Source organism: Diabrotica undecimpunctata, chromosome 3, assembly GCF_040954645.1.
Source record: "Diabrotica undecimpunctata isolate CICGRU chromosome 3, icDiaUnde3, whole genome shotgun sequence".
In the NCBI taxonomy this organism is placed as follows: Eukaryota; Metazoa; Arthropoda; class Insecta; order Coleoptera; family Chrysomelidae; genus Diabrotica; species Diabrotica undecimpunctata.
Window position 1 is genome coordinate 18954510 of NC_092805.1, and position 25763 is coordinate 18980272.

The 25763-nt window shown below is 34.9% G+C and overlaps 1 protein-coding gene across 1 annotated transcript in view; it reads left to right on the top strand.

Moving 5' to 3' along the window:
* Window positions 1–25763, top strand: part of LOC140436514 (very long chain fatty acid elongase AAEL008004-like) — a 227647-nt gene that overhangs the window by 54701 nt on the left and 147183 nt on the right. The window contains exon 2 of the mRNA XM_072525391.1: window positions 23715–23740. The gene's annotated coding sequence lies outside the window, so the exon portion shown is untranslated. The remainder of the gene's footprint in view (window positions 1–23714; window positions 23741–25763) is intronic.

Genomic DNA, 25763 nt, shown 5'->3' on the forward strand with positions numbered 1-25763 from the left:
AAATGAAAAACCTCAGAAAGTGCATGAGGAAACGTGCAGATTATCCGTCAGCACTAATTCACCAAATTGAGAATATACCATCAATAAAGGACAGAGTCCGCTCCCTCAGCAAGAGATACGTCTTCCACACAATAGCTGGCTTCAACAACAGAGCTATCAAACTCTAAGGACTCCTTGTCACCGCCGATGGCACATACTCACCAGGCTCCTCCAAACAAAAGTTCCATTCCCTCCAGTTAAGCTTCCACATTTTGCTGGTAACGAACTTTCTGATGAGTATTATGACATCCTCGAAGCAACCCTCCTCAAATATCGTAGATAAACTAACTGCACGCCAAAAACACTAATTCAGAGCCATTCCTAGTATGGTTGGTAACACAGGAGGTACCTTACGCTCATGGCTCGGCTGGCTAGTCTATATTCTCCCTCATGGCGCCCCTTTTCTTCATCATCAGTATCAAAGGCCCCGCTCTATAGCAGCATACTACTCCAAAATCACTCACTCGCAACTAACGTTGCTCGCCCCCCTCAAAAACTTCCGCAAAAAAAGGTAGCAGCCCCTCCTTACAGAAGCGTAAGCTTAAGCAAAGCAGTAACGTTCAGATTCGATTCGGTGCTGTGCCATTTTTAAGATGCTTTTTTAAGCTGATAGCAGCTCCTCTTTACAGAAGTGTAAGCTTAAACAAGGCACTAACGTTCAGATTAGATTCGGTGCTGTGCCATTTTTAAGATGTGTACTGTCATATTCCATTTACAAGTCAAGTATGGGAGGACTTGTAAGAATTTTGTTTGTAATGTCAATGCTGTTGTTTTCTGTCGGAATTTTATTATTAAATAAGTATTTTATATTTGCACAGCTCTTGGGAGTCGACTATAATTATTATACCATTTGAATTGATATTTTTCGTTTTAGACGTTCACGCGAAAAGATAAAATTAGAACAAAATTCATGGTGGTAAAATGAAAATTGCATTTTGTGCATGAGGAAAATGCATTTTCAAAGTGGATAGAAAATTAAAAATTGCAAATACCGAGAATGAGTTTAATTTTTTTACTTGGGGGTTTTCGAGATTGCTGGACATTATAACCACGATGGTCCTCGGGCTACCTAGTGCACAGACTAGACCTCATCTCCTGAGAGTTTTCTGTTATTTTCATTCGAAATAAGTCGAAACTCATTACTCGGGGATTTTCGAGGTCGCTGAACACGAATATTATGACGGCGATGGTTCTCGATCTATCTGGTGCCCAGGGTGGACCTCGTCTCCTAGAGTTTTATCTTATTTTCATTCGAAATCAGCCAAAAGTCATTACTGGGAGGGTTTTTGAGGTTGCTGAACACGAATAATACAACGGCGTTGGTTAACACATAATAGTACCATTCAAATTTGTTTCCTCCTCGTCTTCTTCTATACCAGATAATTGCTTTTCTTCATACTTCTCCTTATTCGTGCTGTTGGATCTAGCACAATTTATACATACCAAATTATAAACCAAGCCATTATTTTTACATCCACATTTTTATATAAAAAATGGTGATTTTCAGAAAAATTTGAAATAGAGAGAGGAGAAAAATGCTCGTTAACTATATAATTTGGAGGATATCTGTGTTCTAGTATGTGTGAGAGTGAGAGAATCGGATGCAAAAAGTTGTATAGGGTTTTATTTTGCTGGGAAAAATTGGTTGGTGTAGTGCTTTTTAGTGCTTTAATGCCTCGCCTATATACTCTAAGAATAAGCCCATTACTAGGTGGAGAGAGGTACGTGTGGTCTTCATACCAAAACCAGGTAGGATGGACTACACCCTACCAAAGGCTTTCCGACCAATTAGCCTAACATCCTTTCTGTTGAAAACGATGGAAAGGCTATGCGAGAGGTACATAAGGGATGAAGTTCTGGTCCATAACCCACTTCACCCAAATCAACATGCATATACTTCGGGAAGATCTACCGATTCTGCACTGCATCATGTAGTGGGAAGAATTGAAAGATCGCTGGATAATAAAGAATCCACCCTAGGTATATTCATAGACATTGAGGGAGCGTTTGATAAAACCACATTCCCAACTATCACCCAACAGCTCAACGTCAGGAATGTTCCCCTGGCCATAAGCGAATGGATATTCAGTATGCTCTCTAATAGAGCAATAAGCATAAATGTAGAAGACGTTTCTGTTAGAGGCATGGTTACGAGGGGCTGTCCACAGGGAGGGGTGCTATCACCACTACTCTGGAACATAGTTCTAGATACCCTGGTTGACCAACTCAGCAGCAACGGTTTCTACACAATAGCCTATGCATACGATATTGCTGTCCTGCAAAGCGGTAAGTTTGAGAACACACTATGTGAGAGATCACAAGTTGATCTCCGACTAATAGAAACATGGTGCAAGGAACACTCACTATCTATAAATCCAAAGAAAACAGAGATGGTCCTCTTTACCAGGAAAAGAAGAATCATGGGCTTAATACCCCCAAGGATTCTAAACTACAGTCTAAATTTTTTCTGACGAGGTGAAGTACCTTGGTATTACCCTTGACAAGTTAACATGGAACTCACACTTAGATGGTAGAGCTAAAAGAGCATATATTGCCTATGAGCAGTGTCGACGAACGGTCGGACGCACCTGGGGCCTCACGCCCAGGGTGATCGCCTGGGTCTACACCGCTGTCATTAGGCCAATGCTAACTTACGGAGCTATTGCTTGGGTACCAAAAGTGCTACAGGCAACAGCGATTAACAAACTAAACCATATTCAGCGGATGGCTTGCATAAATATAACAGGTGCCATGAAAACAACACCAACTGCTGCAATGGAGTTGATCATTGGCATCACGCCTCTAGATATATATGTCAAAGAGGTGGCGCTAGTGACAATGATGCGACTGCGCTTAGCTGGTGCAAACCTTGATGTAGGAATGGGACAATTGAGATCTCGTTTCTGGCGAGAAGAGTTGGATGCGTTACCACTTCTACAGGCAGGCTGCGACTCAATTGAACCAAAGTTTGTCTTTAAGAAACCCTACAAAATTGAAACAGGACAGTATATGGAGACAAACGTGGCAAATGCCTATTGCATATACACCGATGGCTCCAAATTGAAAGAAGGCTCAGGATGCGGGATATACTCCAGATCACTGAACCTAAGAATAAAGTGGGGTATGGGCAAAAATGCCAGTGTATTTCAGACAGAACTGACTGGTATCTCCATAGCCGCAAAAGAGATAAGCCAAAAAGGTATAGCAGGTAAAACTATAATCATCTGCACAGATAGCAGACAAGCGCTACTAACCTTGAATAGACCACGTGTCACACCTGCCCACATAAGAGAGATGTCTCCTGGTGACTTGTCCACCTTCCTAGAATTGGCAGGATGGACAATGAGCTAAGGGTGACAGCTCCCTGGGAGGATGCACAATGGGCCAATTGTGGCCTAAGTGCTGTGAAACTTAACTCGCCCTCCCTACTCTACAGATACAGAAGCCCATTACTACATTGTTAAACAAACATATAACAATTACTATTTTATCGGGAATAAGCCACAATTGAAGGTTAAAATAGGTTTAGTGATGTTTCTATTTCTACTTCGGAAATCGTTTTCAAAATACAAACATTAAAATTAAACAACTCAACTAAATTAAACAACTTTTGTTTTTTGTTACTTGGTGAAAAATTCTTCTAATAAATTAATTGTATCTGACTCATTGGTACTGACAATTAATACATATATTATACATTTTAAAGTAGACGACTTAAAGATAGTGCCAATATTGCTGAGTTGCGTTCCTGGGACGTTTTATTGTAAGATAGTTCATTCGATTACATGAAATCAACTTTTACTTAAGAATATCCGTCAGAAAAAAATCATAGCATGTAATTTGTCTTTAAAAAGACAACCACATGCCATGATGACAGCAAATTCTCCTGTTAGTGATTCTATAGTAAATCCATAAGGAAAAAAAAAGAAAAAAAGTCAGAAATTGGAAAGTTAATAAACTTATTTTACCCTTCAATTGTGGCTTATTCCCATTTAAATAGTAATTACTTTAAAATGCCACAAGAAAATAGCTTCAGAACAATATTAAACATATAACAAAATACCCACAAGGTGACAAAACAAGTAGGTACACTGTCAAAACACACAATAAAAACAAAAACTAGTCATCATTGCAGAGACAATCCGGAAAAAATTCAAACAAAAGGCTACGAAAAAATAGATTTTCATTAGCATAAGTCAAAAACATTTAATGATAATGTAGATCGAACTTTAAATGAACTTTTTGCATAATCATACTGTTAACCTTTTGTCAATTAAAAATAAATTGTGAGTACAGTGACTTTAATGCTATCGAAAAAAATTGATACACCCAACAATCAGTACTATTTGTATTACTCTAAGATAGCAATCACTTATTTGAAAGTATTTAGATTCTTATAATTCTGATAATAAATTTACGATTCAGTGGCGCACCTAGAATTTGTCTTAGGGGGGGTTTTGAAATTTTTTTATGCTACCTCTATTTTGAGTCCCTAAAATTTGGGTTTTAGTTTAATTTAAAGTACCAAAGATAGCGGTGCCAAAGATTCAGGTATCTATTATCCTGCCTACCAACTAAAACCACCCTCTCTTACTTGTGCGTAGTTGACTGTCGCACGTACCGTTCTCCGAAAGTGGGGTGGCCACTGTAAGGCTGACGACATTTTTGGAACACTCGCTTCTCGTATCTAGATCTTATCTATTGTTCTGAAGCTATTTTCTTCTGGCATTTTAAAGTAATCACTATTTTAATGGGAATAAACCACAATTGAAGGTTAAAATAAGGTTATTGACGTATTAATGGTTGGAGTGTAAACAAATTATCAGTGCAAGATCAAAGATCAAAAATTCAAACGTCAATAAACTTATTTTAACCTTCAATTGCGACTTATTCCCATTAAAATAGTAATTAGATCTTATCTCTGTCGTTAACTCGGTTGGTGTTTCTCTTCTTCTTCGTTCTTTTTAATGACTGCTCGGATGTAATTGTGAACACTATTCCATCCCTCCGTATTTCCTGTCATCTTCACGATCATCTCTCTTACAGTCACAGGGTTCGTACCTATTTCTTTATACATTTTATTTCTCTCCACTGTACATCTATTACACTCCAGCATTGTGTGAGTAACAATTTCGGAATATTCGCAGTATAGGAATTTATCTGTATCTGTCTTTCTGAACCTATGAAGATACGCCCTAAAACAGACAATCTACCCAGTCCCTTAGGCTCGGGATCAGCATCTTTGTCCACTGAGCAACATCTTCCTTGTTGTTCCACTCTTCTTGCCATCTTTCCATTGATCTTTTCCTTTCTTCTTTTTTTTTTATAGCTGTTGTCAAATGCTTCTTCTCCCATAGAGATGTCTCTTTTCTACTGCTAACACATGCAGAGGAACACAGCCCGTGATAGTCCACAAGGCCGCCGCAGATACAGTCCTGTAGGCGCATGCTACTCGCAACAAACTCGTTCTGTCTACTTTTTCATAAGCATAATATTAGGTATCGATATCTAAATATAATGAAAAATATTATTACTTATTGTGTATTTATACAATAATACAATAATTATTGTGTTCTACATATTTAAAGTGGTAATTTAATTATTCAATCAGCGTTTTGGATTTTTTGTACTATGTGTGAAAGACAAGTTACATTTTTCTACTATTCTTTATATATTGTTTACTTTATACGCCCTGGGGGGGGTTTAACCCCCAAACCCCCCTCCCCTGGGTGCGCCACAGGGCTAGATAAAAAGTTCTCTACTTACTACTAAAAAACTTGTTTATTAAACAACTGTATTAATTATTTTTATTACAAACTGTTTTATGTAACTACTCGATTCCATCCTTGAAGTATTTCAATACAAACCGTTTTATGTAATTACTTGATTCCTTCCTTGGAGATTTTGGAGGTGGTCAAAGAAGTTCGTTATGCCATACACCCATGTCTATTTATAGACTTTATGGTCAATATGCGAATATTGCAATAATAATTTTGTTTCTGATAGAGCCTGTCTTCGATTATGTGATGTAGAAAGAAAGTTATTCTCTGATTGGATATCTCATCAAGTAGCCGATATGTCCCAAGTCTTTATTATTCTTTATCGACTCCTCATTAACCAGAGATCTATCCCTTTCATCAGATTAACTAGAGATGGATCCTTTTACGTTTGACCTCTAGATCTGTTAAGTATTTGAGGGACTGTGTGTGAATCTCACCCCCAGCTGCTAGTTTTTGCCTTTGAGTACATTGAATCCTTAGTTATACTGTGACCGTCAGCCTTGCCTTGCTCCTGAAGAATCATACATAGCTAACATACTACAAACATACAGAAACACTGATATTTATCCACATACGAGCCAATATAAAAAACGCGAGCCAAATTGAGAAGATGACTATTTAACTATTTCCTTCAATCCTTGTGATCCACATCTCAAAGGCTTCTAGTTTTTTCATTAATGTATGTTAGAGTCCAGTTGTTTACTCCATATAAGAATGTGGAGAATATATAAAAACGTAATAATCTAGTTTTTAGTTGTAGTAGCATCACCAAGTACATCAAGATTTATTAAACTGCTTACACATACAGCAAATTATAAAATATTTTTTACTTTATCGTCACCTAAATTCACTTTTTCATGTCTGTAGGAGAATTTACCTAATTTTTCTTTTTATTCGTGTCATGCTTCTTTTGAATTTTGTCGTTTCGTTAATGCTAAGCTGTTCTATTTGTTATATGAGGGTCTCAGCACATTTCTGGTTTATCTCTGGACTACAGCGGTGTCATAAAAGCATATTTGTTAAATATATAGAATTCCCTTTATATTATAGAAAGCGACTCTTTCATTTTCGATGTATTCGTATTCCCGTTGTGTCACCTTGAGAAAATACACTCATGTTTCACTTTACGACATATCTCCACACTTCTATTGTCTTCTGATCAACTTCATAAAGTCGTTAAAATTGTTTCGTCATTTTTAAAGTGCAGCCTAGGTAGCTCACAGGTATTAAGTGTATCTGCCTCTGTAATTGAATTCTGTGGGTTCGATCTCTGCTATACAAATCAAAAAGTATGTCATTGTGGGCGTAGGAAATTTCGACACTAAGCAGGTAGCGACTAAAATTTAATAGCAATTTTCGACACCAGCCCCAATTCCCGTTTTTATCTTACAGGTATATTCGACACCAAATAAATATAGCTGCGACATAAATAAAATACCATAATTAATTAATTTATTTATTTTAATAAAAGTAATGTGCATTTTATTTCTTTACAACTGTAATAATATCTAAATATAATACAACTAGTACCTAATTTTTGTACATTTTACCGTTAATATATACTTGTATACAATGATTTATTTGCTATTATAGGAATGATAAGATACAGCTTTTATAAAATCTAACCTACGTATTTGTTGGGATCGTAGTTTATCCATCATTTTCTCCAAAAATGCCAATTTAGCCTTAACAGTAGTATCTTTGATTTTTGCTGGTATATGTAAACTATTTATTTTGACATAAGTGTCTACTTGAAATTCTTTTAACTTTTCAATAAAAATAAAAATAGAAGGATGTGTTGAATAAAAAGAAGAATTAAATCTCGAATGAACCGATTCACAGGCATTTGTGGTCCTCGCAATAGACGGATTCTGATTAGACCATATGTGTGGTGGAAATAGAGCGCTATCGAAAATGTAATTTTCCAGTAAATAATCTGCATATATATCAAGTGTTGCGTTTATACGTTTATATGACATTAAATCATAAAGAAAGCATTCTTTAACTTCTGCTGGATTTAAATAAGTTAAACCAAACGTATGCCTTAACCATTTTCCAATTTCTGAATTTGTATCCTTATATTCTTGTACCAAACCCAAAGATTGAATTTTTTTAAACCAGTTTTGGTGTAAGTGAAAACGGCATCCACTAATTTTTGCATTGGGCCACATATACAATAAAGCACAGTGAATTGCTTTTTCAAAGTCCACAAATATTTCAGTTGGCTCTAATGATAATTGAAATGTTTCAAAAATCTTAGACCTTAATAAAGAAAATAAATTTTTGTATGTCATTGACAATTTGTCCTTTAACAAACAGTATGCTAAAGGAACATAATGTCCATTTTCCAAGCCATGTATAGTAAATAATTGTAGAAAATATTTGGTACTGTATGAAAATGTACCATCCATATACAAAGTTTTTAATTTACACAACAAACGAATATTAATAAATATAAAATAAATAATAAATAAATAGCTTCAGAACAATATTAAGAAAACGAATATTTGTCTCGCATGAAAATATAATTACATTAAATTCAGGATGATTTAAAAACAAAAAACTTTCATTGCGACAGGTTTTAGGAGAATAATTACTAACCGCGTTATGGACTTCTGATATGCTTCTTGGTAACGGACCTGGTAACAGTTTACGACGACAGTTGTAAATGTTCTTTCTTGTGCTAGCTATGTCAGGAACCGTCAGCAAATTGGCATCACACTCAACAACAGCAGTTCTTGTAATTTTGGCAGGCTTTTCCGATATGTCCTCTTGGGCTTTTCTTTTACATGCATTGGTTACCATCTTTACTTCAAGCTTTTTTGGATCGGCTTCATGATTATGTACCAAATCACTTCTTGTGATGGTGAGGTCCTCACAGCCTATTGTAAACACTTTTGCGGAACACTTAGTGTTTCTTTGGATGCAGCGCCAAAATATCTCGCCGCTTTTTAACACTTTCTGTTTCGAGAACGAATGATGCTCCACCACTAATAAATCTCGACCACGGGAACTTTTTATCAAACTCATTTTTTAAATATCCGTATACGTGCACAAGTCAACGTCAAACAAGAAATAAATTACAACTGAAATAATTTAGTCACAAGTACACAAGTGCCACGCCCCCCGCCGTGACAATAAATATTGGGAAAACCCGCTTGTCCTGCTTGGGTGCAAATGTCCATCGCCGCTAATTACGTACCTACCTACTTTACGCCGCGGTGTCGAAATTTCCTATAATAAAATTTGACCCTTCGATTACCCCAGGTACAAAGACAATTTGGTGTCGAAAGTTCGCCCGCCGGTCATTGTTACCCTACGCTCAAATTTGGGTATGATCATCCTTGAATCTCTCGGAATGCTTGCACATAGAAACTAATATTGTACTAAAAAAGTATTAATATAAGTAATTATACTAGACAAATATGGACGTATTAATAAACTATACTAGACAAATATAAACGAAACCAATGGATTTCTGTCACCTTTGCTCGCGACTACAGAGAATGCTGTATATTCTGCATCATAATCCGGATGAAAATTGCATCTTACACCGCATTCAATGCTTTGTAGGCTGCGCTGCTCAGAATCGGAGGAGATGTCTGTGTGGTTATTTGCATCATTCTTACTAGCACATAAACAAAAGAAAAATTGAAAAGAAGACAAATTAGGAGATGATAGTTACTAATGTTAAACTAGAAATATTGAATAAAATAAACAAAGAAAACACATTATCAAAAATTACATGATTTGGACGCTAAATTTAAAATTCGACACTAAAAAATAAAATTACCTGTTTCTGCATACATGATTTGGACGCTGGGTGTAATTGAAATGTAAATGGAAAGTCAGGTAATAAAATTCTAGAGATTAAGCTTGATAAGGTTTATTTGTCACTTTGAAATAAATACGACATACATTTTACGAAATGGAATCGATCGATACAGTTAGTTTGATACTCATGTATCCTATTTCTAACGAACATAATTTTTTTTCTACTCTTTGGATCTTTAAGTCTATTACTTTCACTATTACAGACACTATTAATTTTAATGTAAGTTTCAGTTTGAAAATTTTTTAAAACATCAATAAAATGGAAAATATTTGGATGATCATGGTAAAAATTATCATTAAAACGCGAGTGGAACGATTCACAAGCATTAGTTGTTAATTGTAAACTCTCACTCATCGCAGCCCACATCTCCGACGGAAATGTTGCGTGGTCGCCAATGTAGTTGTCCAATAAGTAGTCGGAAAACTTTTCAATTTTTGAATCCTTTGGTTGAATAGCCATAAAATCATATATGAAAGATTCTTCGACTTCTGAGGGAGGTAAAAATGGCAGCCCAAAAATATATTTCAGCCATTTAGATATTTCACTGTCTGCCAATTTATATTCCCGAATTAAGCCACAACCACCGATATTACGATACCAAGCTTGCATAAGATGAAAACGGCACCCTTTAATGTGCACATTTGGAAATTCAAAACGCGCAGCATTGTGGATAGCAATTTCAAAATCGGAGAAAATGATTTTTGGATTGAATTTTAGACCAATTACTTCACATTTGCGTTTCAAAACATTAAATAGTTTTATATAGGTTTGTTCCGATTTGTCGGGAAGTAAACAATAACACAATGGTATATAATGTCCATTGATAAATACATGTATGGTAAAATATTGCTTGAAATATTGAGCACAGTAACTAAATGTACCGTCCATATAAATCGTTTCACTGCCGCACAGAAAACGCATGTTAGTGTTACACGAGAAGATGATAATGTTAGAACTGAGTTCAACCGCAAATATAAAATTCTCGTCTTTAAGTGTTTTGATATTCATAATATTTACCGCAGCAATAGTTTCTTCTTTACTTTTGGGCAGTTTCGGTTGAGCCATTCGCCGTTCACTGTATATTTGATTTCGTCTTAAATTAACGTTTTTAACAGACATGTGTCTCAAGCAATCTACATTTTCTTTCAACGCACTATGTATGATTTTGGACGGCCTTTCGGTCAAATTATCCTTAGCCTTCCTTTTGGCACTGCTACGCACAATCTGTCTATTAAGCGTCTTGATATCACACTCGTGATTATGTTCTAGATTACTTCGGATCACTAACTTTTCTGGCCCTTTCGTGAATATCTTCGCTTTACACGACCGTTTTACGCACCTCCAATACGTTTCTCCCGATTTTAGTACTGTATCTTGAGAAAAAGTAAAACTGTTCACTTTGAGCAAAATTTTACCACGATTACTTACTAACGTTGAAATTTTCTATGTTCACTTTTCACTATTCTCTGACACACTAATAACTAGTAACTAAGTAAATTTCAATGACCATCATTAAACCCTAATTATATCTAATATCTGGTACCTGCGATAATCCTTCCGGCAGCGTCCAAAACAAGGGTACTTTTAAGACCCTCAGGTACTTCAGCGTCGAAAACATGCCCGTCCTTTTCACCAAAATACATACATACTCAAAAAAAAAACAGGACACAATCATACTTACCTTCGTAATTCGCACTAACTGTGCGCAAGTATTGATAAGGGTTCAAGAGAAAAGAAGATTGTTAGAGAAACCAAAAATGTTATGTTGTTACATACAAACATACGAAATTTAGTTTTGTTACAGTACGTAAATCTTTCAGCTGGACTTAGGTAATATACATTGGTAATATACATTGAGGTAAGTGTGTTTAATGTCTCTCAAAGACAGGGTTCCGACTTGAAACGCTTTATCACAGTTCACGTTTTCATCTTCTATAACCCCTGTTGATAAGGAAGAGAGTTCAGGTGTTTTAATGTTTAATTTTTTTACAGTTTGTCAATTTTAACATTTTTATTTCGAGTTTATTTTTACAATTTTCAGAACGAATTTGCTGACTAATTTCTCGTAATCTTATGTAGCATGGTCTACATTCATATCCTCCGTAACTTTGAAACCGTTCGTTTTAGAAGCATTACGCATAGGATTTTTTTGTTTCAAATTTAACCTAAAACATTTATGAAACATTGTTCACGCTAAACCGCATATTTTTAGAAATATTGACGAAAAACGTAAAAAACTATTAATTTACCTACTTCTCACCCCCATTCCTCCAAAACTGACGCTCAAAATGGTGTAACTTTTTTTCTTCTTCTTCAGGTACCGTCTCCTCTAAGGAGGTTGGTAATCATCACAGCTATTTTCACTTTTGAGATTGCAGCTCTGAACAAGCCGACGGAACTGCAATTATACCACTTTCTCAGATTGTTGAGCCAGGAGATGCGTCTTCTTCCAATACTTCGTTTTCCCTGTATTTTTCCCTGCATTATGGTTTGTAGCAGCAAATATTTATCCCCTCTCATAACGTGGCTTAGATATTGTAACTTTATTATCTTAATCGTATTCATGATTTCCATTTCCTTTGACATCTCTCTGAGGACCTTAACATTTGTTGATAAGGGTCCAACAGAAAAGAAGATTGTTAGAGAAACCAAAAATGTTATGTTGTTACATACAAACATACGAAATTTAGTTTTGTTACGTATACGTATTACGTATGTTTTTAATGTATATTACCTATGTCCAGCTGAAAGATTTACGTACTGCATATAAAAAAATAGTAGTGATAAAAAAATGCAAAAAATTACGGAACATACCCCATTAAAAAATACTGAAACTGCACTGACACTAAGTACATGAAATGTTAAAGAAAAAAATATAAAAGACAACAGGTCTTTTCCCCTCTGCAGAGATCACCATCACTGAAATATTCAGCAGAATTATTTAATCCGCTGTTGTAGGATACACAAAAGGGTAAAAACTTATAAACAAGGGCTTGTTTATAGCCACTGCAGTTAAAAATGACCCATTCTGCACCAAATTAATCTTTAGGTACGTTTGTTTTATCTCGTACTATTTTATTGACTGCATACTGTCAAGTATGCAATAACTAACACTACTGCATAAGATAGAATTGATCTACAAATATAAAGATGTTTTCAATCATTCAAGTAAAACAGTGGCCCATACGGCGAAAAGCCGGTAATGACCAGCGAATAGCTGACCCGTTTCCTCGTTAATCAGACGAAAAGTGGCTCTCGGAAGAAAAATTCCTTTTTACGATTTTTATTGAAAACAAATGTTTGAGTCTCCTATATGAGTCTAAAGCAAGGATCTCCTTCAAGGAGCTTCCTTGGTAGACCACACTATTGGCAATTTCATTATAAAGAAAACACACAGCAAATCACAGAAAAGTAAGAGGGGAGTAGCAATATCAAGCAGTATCAAGGATAAAGTCGGTTACCTAGAAAATTCTTACACTAAAACTGAATACAAATATAAATGAACTCTTATGAACAGAAAACCTCAGTATATATGTATTTTATTATATTTTAAACAAGTCTATGACACTATTTTTCAGTATTTAATTGATTATATTTACCATTCACTGTTATTACCCATTGTAATGATCGTGCGTAAATGATATTTACGAGTAATTCTTTTTTATTAGTCTTTCATGTCATTGCCAAGATTTGCATACCTCATTACAGAAAGGGACTTTCTTTGTAATTTGTCTCTTTCTATTTACACCAACATTCGAAAGTCATGGCTCCTTAGCTTATTGTTTAATGAGTGTACGATGTTTGCCAAAGCATATGCTGTTTCCTATATTGTTTAATGTATATCTTTGCTATGGCGAGTGTTAACACTTTATTTTAAAAGAGGGAAAGTCAAGTCAATAAATTTTAATTTTTCTTTAGAAGAGACAGTTAAGATTTGATTTCACATATTCGCTTTTACCGACCTTTACAATTCGCTTACACGTATTTGGTCCTTTGAGAACTCCTCAGAGCGACTCAGTAAGAATCTCTAAACGTGAAATTAAATGTTTTCCGTCAAAGGAAGTAATAATAAAATAACTTCATACAGACGCATACGGTGCCATCTAAGAATAAAGCAAAGAGTAAAAATCCAAAGATTTCTACTTGTTCGAAACCAAAATTCCAATTTCTTACTTAAATCTGGACCATCTACGATTTTCAAAGGAAAATAATTCATCGTTCTGCTTGCTCCGAGGCAAAGTTGCTTTCATAACTAGTTTTTTTTTTCGAGGGTGGGTAGTTAAACCTCCGCTCAACCCTCCTCTTTTATCCGGGCTTGGGATCGGCTGCAGAAAGGTGATTTCCGAGCTACTCAATCCACCCGTTCCTCACCCTACCCCAGGCAGAATCCAATCTGCAAACCGCTGTCTATTCGCACTGGATAAGCTCATAAAATCAAAAAATCTCACAAGAAGTTCAAAGATAAAAATCTATAAATCCATCGTCAGACCTGTAATAACATACGGATGCGAAACGTGGACCATGACCAAAGCAAACGAAGAAAAGCTCAGACGCTTTGAACGAAAAATACTTAAACAATTTTTCGGACCTCACCATGACATCACCACAAACCAGTATAAGATCAGAACCAATATCGAATTAAAAGCACTCTACAATGACGCCGATATTGTCCAAGAAATTAAATCACAGCGACTAAGATGGGCAGGCCACGTGCACAGACTGCATAACGAGAGACTTGTAAAACTGGTATGGGAGGAGATTCCCACAGGCAAAAGACCACTCGGACGTCCCAGAATGCGATGGAGAGATAACATCCAGTCAGATCTCCGGAAAATGAACATTCCATTTGACCCTAGGTTGATGGAAGACCGAACAAATTGGAAAAAAGTTGTACAGTCAGCCAAGACCCACCCAGGGTTGTAGCGCTACGTGATGATGATGTTCTGCTTGCTCGTGGATAATATCCTCTTAGGGTGCCTGTCCGTCCCGAACATTGGCGATTATTCTGGCTATGATGACTTAGTTGGTTGCTATACAGAATAGCTGTGTTGACGTCTTTCTATACCATGCTCTCAGGTTAGCAAGCCAGGATATTCATCTTCGTCCTGGGGCCCTTTTTCCTCCAATTTTATCTTGAAAAATGCATTGAAGTAGCTCGTATCTGCCTTGATTTCTCATTACATGTCCCAAGTACTGCAGCTTACGGCCCTTCACGATGTTGACCAAGTCCGCGGTTGTGTTCATTCTCCGCAGTACTTCTTCATTGGTGACTTTGTTAGTCCATGGTATCTTCAGGATCCTTCTGTATAACCATAGCTTAAAAGCCTGAAGTTTGAATAGAGTTTCCGCCTTCAATTTCCACGTTTCTACTCCATACAGAAGCACTGAGTACACGTAACAAACAAGAAAAAAAAATAGTCTCTTCTAGTTCCTTTGGCAGAGTAGCTTATAGACCATGACAAACATCAAAAGAGCATGGTGAAAATCGGGGATCATTTGACAAAACAAATTTCTACCAGGAGGAGATGCAAAACAAAATGTATCGCCTGTGATTTGCCACTATGTTAGACGTGTTTTTTTTCACATCATTGTTAATTTTTTTCATGTGATTTTATATTTTTTTCAATAAAATTTCCTTTAAAATTTATTGGTGTATTACTAATAAGGTACATTGGTCCCAATATAAAACAATAGAGTTGTCCCATATCCTACCGAAAGATTTAAGGATGTTTAAAAATATAGATCACTTTGAGCACCATTATAAGATTTTTTATCACATTTTTTTGTCTGAAAAGTTTTGTATATCTGCGGAATGTATTCAGTCCTAAAAGGGTTAATACTTATTTTTGCTGTTACCATTCTATGGTTCTAGACATTGGTTTTATTACTGTAACGTCTTTAATACTAATTTTTTTTAACAGGATTGTGTTTTGTAAATTTAATTTGCTATTTCAAGGTGGTATATTAGTGTAAGGCCCTAGAGGGAACGCCAACCTCACTACCTTCTCAAGGGGCACTACTTTTTAAGGAAAAAGAGGTTTCCACAGGCCTAGACCATATAAAGCTGTGGTAAGGAGAAACCTACACTTTCTATGGACAATGTGGCATGAATATCTTTCCAACACTCTAAATTCCAACAAAATGATTATAATGCAATGGGTTAAAAGTAAACTTATTCATCAGTTTCAGTCCTCTTCAAATACAACATCCTCCTCTTCTACATCCTTATTATGATGGTTGTGTCCATATTATCACATCCTAGGCCTGAGCAATTGCTGCATATACTTGAGCAATTGAGACCTCCATCAATGATGTATGACATTTTCTCTGAATCTAGAGTACGTGATGATTCTTTTGTGTCTGGAACCAAAATAGTAACCACAAAAGATTTACTTCCTTTTCTCATCAAGCCAGATATGTCGAACAACGATGGATAATACGCACATAGTTCATATTGAAGTATTTCTTCAAGTTATCACTCCTTACTGTGCACACCATCCGATGTAAGAGAGTGTTTGGGTTTACACATACCGTGGTGGAGTTAATTGTCGGTTATAGAGGCTAAGGACTAACAGCTAACTTTCTTTTCAAGTGTATCTCATTCAATGTTTTGTTTTTAATGTCTCTCAAAGACAGGGTTTCGACCTGAAACGCTTTATCACAGTTCACGTTTTCATCTTCTATAACCCCTGTTGATAAGGAAGAGAGTTCAGGTGTTTTAATGTTTAATTTTTTTACAGTTTGTCAATTTTAACATTTTTATTTCGAGTTTATTTTTACAATTTTCATAACGAATTTGCTGACTAATTTCTCGTAATCTTATGTAGCTTGGTCTACATTCACACCCTCCGTAACTTTGAAACCGTTCGTTTTAGAAGGATTAGGCATAGGACCTTTTTTGTTTTAAATTTAACCTACAACATTTTTGTATCAAACATTGTTCACGCTAAACCGCATATTTTTAGAAATATTGACGAAAAACGTATATATATATATATATATATATATATATATATATATATATATATATATATATATATATATATAACGAGTTTATTACAGCTGCCGCCGTTTCTCGCAACCTAGCTTCCAACGCTTGCGATCGTTCCAGTCATCTACTTGTAGACCCCTATCTTCTATTGCACCTTTTACTTCTTGTCTCCACGATCTTCTTAGTCTTCCCTTTTTCCTGCAGTTGGCGGGGATCCACTGTAACATTCTCTTTGGCCGTCGTTGATCATTTATCCTTTCTACATGGCCATACCATTTCAGCCTTTTGCATTCTATAGTTTCCAGGACGTCAATGTCTATGCCCATACGCTCTCTGATTTCAGTATTCCTTACATCTTCTCCAATAATTCATTTCCATTGCTTTTATTTTGGATGCGTCATTTTTATTTATTACCCGAAGCTCTGAACCATATGTAGCAATGCTTTCTATGATACTTTTGTATATCCTAATTTTTGTGTTTCGGGTGATGTGGTTATTCCAAAGTATACTATTCAGTTGACGTATTGCTCAATTTCCTTGACCAATTCTAGTAGCTATTTACGTACTCTGTTTTTGATGGATTAATTGATAAGCCCCACTTAGTATATTCTTCATCTATTTTTCGTAACATGTAGTGGATATCATCTTGATCTTCTGCAAGTATTACTTGGTCATCAGCAAAATGCAACCTGTACAGTGTATGGTCTCCAATTTTAACACCCATAGGTTCACATTTTCTTTTCCAAATATCCAAAACCCCCTCCAAATAAATCTTAAAGAGTGTAGGTGCAATGCAGCAGCATTGGCGAAGTCCTTTGGTCACTTTTATCTTTTTTGTCACTTTTTGTCCAATCTTTATTAGACTCGTCATATCGTACAACTTCCTTACAGCATTAATGTAAATCGGTGGAATATTCTTGTCTTCTAGCACCTGCCATAGCTTGGCTAATGGGACACTGTCATACGCTTTTTGAAGATCAATAAATACCATGTGTGTCTCCATATTATGTTCCAAACACTTTTCTATTGTTTGTTTTAAGCAGAACACATTGTCTATACAAGAACGACCAGTACGAAAGCCACTCTGACCTTCAGCATCTTCCCAACAATCTTCAATTCGACTTTTAATTATTTCCCGTAGACTCTACAGATTGAGTTAGTTACACTAAGCCCTCGGTAGTTCTTACAATCTTTTCTGTCGCCTTTATTTTTGTATAGATTGCTGATATATGCAGTTTTCCATTCTGTGGGTAGCTCTTCTCCTCTCAAGAATAAATTAAAAGTATAAGCCAATAGCTGAAATAGTTTGTCAGGGCCATATTTAATCAGTTCAATGGGTACTCCCCCCGGTCCTGGAGCCTTTCCATTTTTCATAGCGTTGGCGTGTTTTTTAATTTCTTCTAGTGTTATTTCAGTTTCTTCGCGGTAGGAAATATCATGTTTTTGGTAGCCAATATCTTGGAATTCTGTTCGATCTTCTGTCAGCATTTGTTCATAATATTCGACCCATAATTCTGGGGCTATTAGAGTTAATCTACTGCATTCTTTTCTATCTGTTCTACTACCTCTAATTGTTTTCCAGGCTTCTTTACTTCTTGCTGTACCCATAAAATTTTCTACGTTATCGCAGGCTTTATTCCACATCTCATCGAAAAACGTAAAAAACTATTAATTTACCTACTTCTCACACCCACCACCCCAAAACTGACGTTCAAAACGGTGTAAATTTTTACTGAACAATATATGGACCATACAGAGAACAATTTGGTGTTGGAGGAAAACTTTTACTTTGGATATCGGAGTTAGACCTTTTTTGAACTAATTGTACCATACTAAAATACATAATCTCTGTAAACTAAATTCCATGTAAAGCATTGAAAGCATTCATACCTTTGTTAATTTTGGAACCACTGTACAGCACGTTTTCTTCGCTCGTTGGAGATTGTTTTAATATTCTACCATACAACTCATAGTTAGTTGTAGGTGAAAAACCATTGTCGCCTAACAAAAATCCCACATCTCGTAATTCTAAAGTATGTAAATTCTTCTATTTGTCGAAGACATTGACATGTATGAGTCAGATTCAGTTCGATGATGAATGCATATATAATTTTAGTGTTTTAGTTGTGGAAGACCTTCCTTCTTGAAAATAAAAAGTTCACACACTTAATGAATTATGCAAGACCTAAACATATTCACTTGTTTTTGCATATTTAGGTATTTCATATTGTCATGACCGTGTTGCGAAATTAGTTTTTGTTTGAAAGAAATTAACAAAATATGGGTTATTTGAATTTTTGATGGTTCTACGATTGCATCAGTTATTGATAATATTTGTTCACATTGTTACCCGCCTTTGTTTAAATTACTTAAGCAGTTTGAGTGACATGTAGATTAGAATACACAGATAATAATTCGCATTAGAAAGAAACAATAGTAACTCCAGTAGAAAATGAGAAACAATCTTGGCAAATATACATATTGGCTAAAGAGACAAAAAATGGAACGTTTTTTTTTAATTTGTTTACTATTTTTCGTAGTAAAGAAGGTACAACATGATAAATGATGATAAAAATCCCGTCGATGGCCCGTGTGTCATAAAATAAAAACAGGTCCAGAAAAATATTACCAAACCTGTCAAGTTAAAAAAATTATAACCTGCATTTAGAAGCATGGTTCCTCTGTGGTTAGAGCATTCAAAGGTATCTCCTTTTTTATGTATGGTGCAAAGTATTCCAATATTCCAATCACTGGGAAGGGATTTCTGTATCCATATTTCATTTATTAGCTGCTGTAGTGACATTATGCGTAGCATAATGGCACTATATCCATATCGTGGCCTCCTTCTTTATATAGTTCAGCTGGGTTTTTTAATTGCGTCTTTAACTTCAAGAATTGTTTGTGGTTCCTCTTCCCTGTTGTCTGTTTCTTATGTAGTTTTTGATTTAAAATTTCATTTATTGTTTGTTCGTTGCACCCATTGCTTACTGCTATTTGATTAATGGTGTTTAATTCTATCTCAAAGTTGTTTTTTGACATCGAAATTTCTATTAATCTATGTACCATGCTATGGTAGGTTGCAATTTTTGTTGTGGTGGATGGGATGATGAATTGTGTATAGTGGTGTCAGTATGGGTAAGTTTATGAAATATGGAGAACTCATATTTGTTATTAAATCTGATAATTTTTAAATCTAGAAAATTTAAATTTTATTAATTCACTCCATAATCATATTGAATTTACAATAGAAACAGAAGAATAAATTTCAATCCATATATAAGATTTTTATGTGATTTTTTTACAGTTCTTCACATTAGACTGGTTTACCCCAGTCAAGAAAAAAAAAGCTGAAAAAATCTTTTACAGGCATTTACAGGTTCTAAAAAGTATTTGAGGAGGAGCTGTTGACAGTTAAGAAACATAAAAAAGAGACATGATAGATGGCATACACAGTAAAGAAGTAAAAAGTGTAATCGTAAAATACCACAACTGAAAAGTGGAGGGAAGAACTGTTCTCTGCAATATCTCAGCTTGTTTCTTGTTATTGGTCATAGGTTTTTTTTTTGGAAAGTGTGCTTTTTCACCAGCTTTTTATTGAGACAACCGTGTGACAATATCAAAGTTATTATAAATGTTTTTGGATGCTAATAACTCAGCCCTTTTTCAAACTGTTTTTTAATCACAAAACTTTTTTTAATTAAATTAAATTTTAATTAAAGGTTTTTTTAATAAACTTCATAAATGAAGACTTAAAGAATCGATTGCGACTTATAAAATACCTGTAGATTGACTGTTTGGGCAAGCACAGGTGTTTAAATAATCGCTCTCCGGGATCAGCGGCGGCCGGCCAGGTGAAGTAGGTGAAGGTGAGGTTCACCAAAAAAATATAATTAAATTGAGACAAATAAATAAAAAATTAAAACAACATTATTATATCTAAATTCTGAAATCAATTATTTATTCTCTTTTAATGAATCTAAAAATTAAAAAAGACAACTAGCTTTATTAGCGGTACGTACTTGACGGTCAAGTCCTGACCTGTGTCACTAGCCGTGTATAATAGGATTCAGGAAGAGGTGAATATAATTTTTGAAATGCAAAATCCATCTGCATCAGCGTTCACGGTTGCCATGGCAACGTGACGTCAGCCTATCCTTAGTGATAGCTGAGGAAACTGGTACGTGCAGTTCCGCTTAAAAATATATTATTCGTCTTCACCCACTGTTGGATGTGTATTTGGTATTCCTATTTTTCGGAAATTTCTCTAAGCGACAATATTTTGAAATTTAGTCCATTATATAGATATTTTTATATAGTATAGTGTATAGTATAGTATTTATTAGTTTAGTTTAGTCACAATATTAATTTTATTTGTTTAGTGCACTTTATTAATACATTTCTCTGTGGTTTGTTTCGGATTTCGGATATAAAGTGTTCTCGTGGATTTCGTTTGAACAAAAATAATTTTAGAGAGACATGAATCCAATTAATGACTTCTTCTTCTTCTTCTTCCTATGCCGTCTCCAATAACGGAGGTTGGCGACCACATTTCTAAGAATTTCTCTGTCTTTTGCAACGTGGAATAAATCGTCTACAGTCATGTTTGTCCAGTCTCAAATATTTCGCAGCCATGATTTCCTCTTTCTACCTATTCTCTTTTTGCCATCGACTCTACCCTGCATGATGACCTGCAGAAGACTATATTAAATGGTGGCTAAATTAATGACTTGGTGTGTAATATATTAGAGACTCCATTTAGGCATTGGAAAAATGAAGATAAAAGGGATGTTCTTTTACATTGTCGTCCAACCAGTATTTTAAACATCTGCGTCTGATCCAGAGTGGTCGGCTGCAATCAGCATCTGACTTACAGTGGGCGGCTGAATTGAAACTCACCAACCCCAGGCGTGGTGTTTTAATCGCCAAAAAACCCTCAATGAAATGTCGAGGTTCAGAACTAAAATACCCCAGGCAAGCAGAACTGAACAAGAAAAACTGTTTTCAAGTTATTAGGGCCATAAACTCTAAAAAATTTTTTTAACGAATTTTTTGGGCGCGAAGTAGGTACTAGTCCTTTTGGCTCCGGCAAGCTTTCCTCATCTTCACTACTTTTTTAGGCCACGAGCCGCCGCTCTCCGGGATAAACAAATTGAATAACATAAAATATTTGGTCGATCTATTCGAAATTTGGGATACTTAATAATTCATTACCTGCCATAATTTTAAGTAGTTATATTATGTTTTTATGCAAAAAACAAAATTAATAATATGTATTTATAAATTATTACAAAAATAAGTATTTTTTATAATTATTTTGGTCAATTTTTTATGAATTTTATTTTACAAACTTTCAAAATAAATAACTTTTTATGGTCTACAACTTTTATTTGAAACATTTTTCTCCAGAATGTATAATAAACTTTTTATAGACAAAAAACTATGTTTTTCATTTTTTAAAATTGTTAAAAAAAATAATAATAAAACCAGCTGGCAGTCTACACGGATTTTTCATCAGCTACCCCTCATAAACCTTTTAGAACCATCAAATATTTGTATAAGATGTTTTTAGCTTTTTTTCTTCATTGACAGGGGTATTTGTCTGGTAATTCTCTACAGGTGTTCTAGTTCGTCGAGTAAGCATCTTTCTGTAGCCTTAATTTTTTTCTTTTGTTATTTATTTGCTATTAGCATCTATTGGTGCATTATTTTACTAATATTTGTCACCTGGATGGTATGCGTCGATTCAATCAGTCCTCTTACAAAGTCTTCCCTGATGAAATATATATCTTGAAACGCATCTAGGAGAACGTTGAGCGACTCAAATTGAATTGAAAGGAAAAATTTAAATATAGATGGTTATATTTATTTTAAAATTACTCATTTATGTACTCTACAAATTATGTCGATAATTAGTCAAGATATATTTTAGCAGATTTTTTTAGATTTGACTAACGTGCTTTCTAGATGGCAAATTTTTGGTTAAATGAACACAATTATAAATTAAAAAAGAAGCACAAACCTTCCACATGTTGATTTATACCAGGACTATGCTTTCTATGAATTTTTATATTCAATTTGAAAGATCTAACTTCATGGTCCCTCACAATATAAGTAAAATAAAAATATTGTAAAAGAAAAGACAGTTAATATTTGATTTCAGTACCTCTGTATATTCGTTTATACGTATTTCATCCTACAAGGATTCATCAGAGCGACTGGTACAGAAGCTCTAAAAGTGTAACCATATCTTTTTCGTCAAAAAAACCACAATAATATGGCTTCAATATGGACGCTATAGCGACATCTGAGAATAAATCACCAAAGTAGAAATGTGAAGGTTGACGAAACCAAGAAGTGCCTTCTATAAATTACAAGGCAAAACAGACGATGAAAAAGGTAAAAGAAAGAGATGGGGAATCTAAAAGTTGCATTCAAAAATATATTTGATTTCAATTTTAGAGCTTCTGTACCAATCGCTCTGATGAATCCCGTTAGTATGAAATACGTATAAGTGAATATACAGGGGTACTGAAATCAAATCTTAACTGTCTCTTCCAGTATTTCGGTTTACTCTTTATAAGTACAAGAAACCAGTTCACCAAGGATTTTTGCTTACCTGAGGAGATATGTTGTGGAAAGCAACTTCTAGATTCTTTCCCCCAATATGCAATTTATGGAAGGCACAGATTAAAGCAAAAATCTGAATTTTGGTTTCGTCAACCAAAAAATCTTCGCATTTCTACTTTGGTGATTTAAAAATTTAGTATTTGTATATTATTTATAATTCAGAAATTACTTACAAATAAAAAAATTACAAAATAATATGTTTAAACACAGTCTTTATATTGACAGTGACAAATCGTATATACATATCATGCAAATGCTGGTTTTCACGCTTAACATAATACTCTTATTAATAAAGGTTAACGAATAAACTCTTTACAAGTGCATTCGGTAAAAAAAAGCGTATGAACTTACAAACGCAAACTTCCTATATTAATATTTACATTCTGCATTTTATTATACCATAAATGTTAACTGTTTTTAAAATACTGTTTTATCTTTTCAGATTATAAGGTGTGTACAAAAAGCAACGTGAGTATAGGCTTTGCTAATATTTATCCGAGCTCTAAGCCACTTAAGTTAGATTTTTACTATAATATAATATTATATAAAATATTTTTTAATACTATAAAACTGATTTGTTCAAATTTAATAAGAGTATTAGGAAAAGTTATTTATAAGTAATATTTATTTAATATAATTATATTTTGAATGAATAAATAAAAAATAACAATAAAAAGTGACATAAAAAAAGGTTTGTACATCCCGCAGTTATGTGTAAAGCACTGGTTCCCAACCTTTTCCCCTTGATCGCCCCCTTAGACAGATTTCACCAGTTATGAATACTACAATCGCCCCCCCCCACACCCAATTAAATTGAAACAAATAATGAATCTATACAAAAGATATCCATATTTATTTATTTTCACATTTCGTAAAATGATAAATGGTTATATGTGTGTAAAAGAATTGTTAATGGCTTCCTTGGGCCTGGTGTCCCTCACATAATTTCTTTATGTCTGGCTCAATGTTGGTTAATAACAACCTCAAATCCCCTCTTTCTATTATGTCGAGCCTATTTCTTGGTCTGTTTTTCAATATACACACAGAACTAAAACCTTTCTTCACTAGATATGTTGTGAGAAATGCCAATAATAATAATTTGATTGCATTCCACAAGATTGGATACACTTTTTTTATCTGCGGCCAAAATCTTTCGTACCCACACTCCCGAAACAAACTTTCAATTTCAACATCATGTCTTAAATCAATCAAGTTTTCTTGAGGAGATACCGTTTGAAACTTCCACGCTAAAAGGATTGATAAACCAAGTTGGCACTTTCAGACTAGTCAAAACTTGGAATCGGGACTGCAGATCTTCTTTCAGTATTTGAAGGTGGAGGCAGTATGTTTGAAGATCCTCAGAATCACCACAAGAAGATCTTAAGTTGGGGAATTTGGTCAGATCTCTTCTCTGCATATTTTCTTCAAAAATAGATAGTTTGTCAATGAATGCTCTGACTACTTCCTTCGCTTTGGCCATATTTATGTTCTTCCCCTGCAGGTTCATTTCTTTTAATTTTTGAAAAATATCTGATAAGTAAGCGATGACATTTCGCTTCTCTTGTAGTTCTGTACTTAGTGTGGGGTCAGTAGTATTAAGAAATTCAATAGCAGTATCCATGAGACTTCCGTATGTAGTAGCAATGTATTAAATATCGCAACATTTTGTTCACAAAGTGTACGAAATATTCGATCATTATTTGGTTTTGCTTTAATTTTATTTACCGCATCTATGCAACCTCCTACTCAAATTCTTGGCAGCCAAATGCTCTCTGTGAATGACGCAGTGAACACACAAAATTCCAGGTACTGCTTGTTTCAGATGTGCAATAAATCCCCGATGGCGCCCCGTCATTGCTGCTGCACCGTCGGTAGCATAGGCGATTGTATTTAATATATCTCTTTTTCCTCAAAAAATCTCTTAACGACCTCAAATATGGAAGATCCTTTTGTATCAGTAATCAGATTTCTAACAAATAGCATTTCCTCGGCCATTTCTCCATTGTCGTCCATAAATCGGACATATGACAGCAGCAAAGCTTTGCTGTTACTCAGGGTACTCTCGTCAAGTTGCACAGTAAACTCTCTGCTTTTCAATTTGTTGCAGAGAACATCTTCGACATTCGCTCCCATTTCATCAATCCTTCTGAAGACAGTATTATTGCTGAAAGGAACTGCATCTGTTACTTGGCTGGCCTGACTGGGTTCCAACATAGTATCAACTATCTCTTTGACAGCTGGTAGATTCTTATTTCCTGGCAAATCAATGAATCCATATTTTAAATATTCCGTTGAGTACTACCGGCACTTTTTTTTTAGGTGCTGACATTTTGAGAGCAAAACAAAAGAGTAATTAATTACACCTTATTGATAAGGCAAACAATAAAAACACTATCTCGCAATTCTCAATAAATAATTATATTGCCACGCGTCGACGTCTCTGTCCGAATTCTAACATTGTGACTAATAATGATTCTAATATTGTGACGCC